The 1,891-nt window shown below is 41.4% G+C and overlaps 1 protein-coding gene across 1 annotated transcript in view; it reads right to left on the minus strand.

The window, feature by feature from the left end:
• Window positions 1-1,891, minus strand: part of CLSTN2 (calsyntenin 2) — a 737,086-nt gene that overhangs the window by 204,391 nt on the left and 530,804 nt on the right. The gene's annotated exons all lie outside the window — the stretch shown is intronic.

The following is a 1,891-nucleotide window of genomic DNA, read 5'->3' on the forward strand; positions in this document are numbered from 1 at the left end:
TTGAAGAAAGTAGGGAAAACCACTAGACCATTCAGGTATGACCTAAATCAAATCCCTTATGATTATACAGTGGAAGTGAGAAATAGATTTAAGGGACTAGATCTGATAGAGTGCCTGATGAACTATGGATGGAGGTTCGTGACATTGCACAGGAGACAGGGATCAAGACCATTCCCATGGAAAAGAAATGCATACGAGACAGCAAAAGAGACACTGATGTATAGAACAGTCTTTTGGACTCTGTGGGAGAGGGAGAGGGTGGGATGATTTGGGATAATGGCATTGAAATATGTATAATATCATATATGAAACGAGTAGCCAGTCCAGGTTCGATGCACGATACTGGATGCTTGGGGCTGGTGCACAGGGACGACCCAGAGGGATGGTATGGGGAGGGAGGAGGGAGGAGGGTTCAGGATGGGGGACACATGTATACTTGTGGTGGATTCATTTCGATATTTGGCAAAACTAATATAATATTGTAAAGTTTAAAAATAAAATAAAAAAAATGCAAAAAAGCAAAATGGCTGTCTGGGGAGGCCTTACAAATAGCTGTGAAAAGAAGAGAAGCAAAAAGCAAAGGAGAAAAGGAAAGATATAAGCATCTGAATGCAGAGTTCCAAAGAATAGCAAGAAGAGATAAGAAAGCCTTCCTCAGTGATCAATGCAAAGAAATAGAGGAAAACAACAGAATGGGAAAGACTAGAGATCTCTTCAAGATAATTAGAGATACCAAGGGAACATTTCATGCAAAGATGGGCTCGATAAAGGACAGAAATGGTATGGACCTAACAGAAGCAGAAGATATTAAGAGATGGCAAGAATACACAGAAGAACTGTACAAAAAAGATGTTCATGACCCAGATAATCACGATGGTGTGATCACTCACCTAGAGCCAGACATCCTGGAATGTGAAGTCAAGTGGGCCTTAGAAAGCATCACTACGAACAAAGCTAGTGGAGGTGATGGAATTCCAGTTGAGCTCTTTCAAAATCTGAAAGATGATGCTGTGAAAGTGCTGCACTCAATATGCCAGCAAATTTGGAAAACTCAGCAGTGGCCACAAGACTGGAAAAGGTCAGTTTTCATTCCAATCCCAAAGAAAGGCAATGCCAAAGAATGCTCAAACTACCACACAATTGCACTCATCTCACACGCTAGTAAAGTCATGCTCCAAATTCTCCAAGCCAGGCTTCAGCAGTACATGAACTGTGAACTTTCAGATGTTCAAGCTGGTTTTAGAAAAGGCAAAGGAACCAGAGATCAAATTGCCAACATCTGCTGGATCATCGAAAAAGCAAGAGAGTTCCAGAAAAACATCTACTTCTGCTTTATTGACTATGCCAAAGCCTTTGACTGTGTGGATCACAATAAACTGTGGAAAATTCTGAAAGAGATGGTAATTCCAGACCACTTAACCTACCTCTTGAGAAACATATATGCAGGTCAGGAAGCAACAGTTAGAACTGGACATGGAACAACAGACTGGTTCCAAATAGGAGAAGGAGTACGTCAAGGCTGTAAATTGTCACCCTGCTTATTTAACTTATATGCAGAGTACATCATGAGAAACGCTGGGCTGGAAGAAACACAAGCTGGAATCAAGATTGCTGGGAGAAATATCAATAACCTCAGATATGCAGATGACACCACCCTTAAGGCAGAAAGTGAAGAGGAACTAAAAAGCCTCTTGATGAAAGTGAAAGAGGAGAGTGAAAAAGTTGGCTTAAAGCTCAACATTCAGAAAACGAAGGTCATGGCATCTGGTCCCATCACTTCATGGGAAATAGATGGGGAAACAGAGGAAACAGTGTCAGACTTTATTTTTGGGGGCTCCAAAATCACTGCAGATGGTGATTGCAGCCATGAAATTAATAGACGCTTACTCCT

The sequence above is a fragment of the Bison bison genome, unplaced genomic scaffold (assembly GCF_000754665.1).
Source record: "Bison bison bison isolate TAMUID 2011002044 unplaced genomic scaffold, Bison_UMD1.0 scf7180017864384, whole genome shotgun sequence".
NCBI lineage: Eukaryota > Metazoa > Chordata > Mammalia > Artiodactyla > Bovidae > Bison > Bison bison.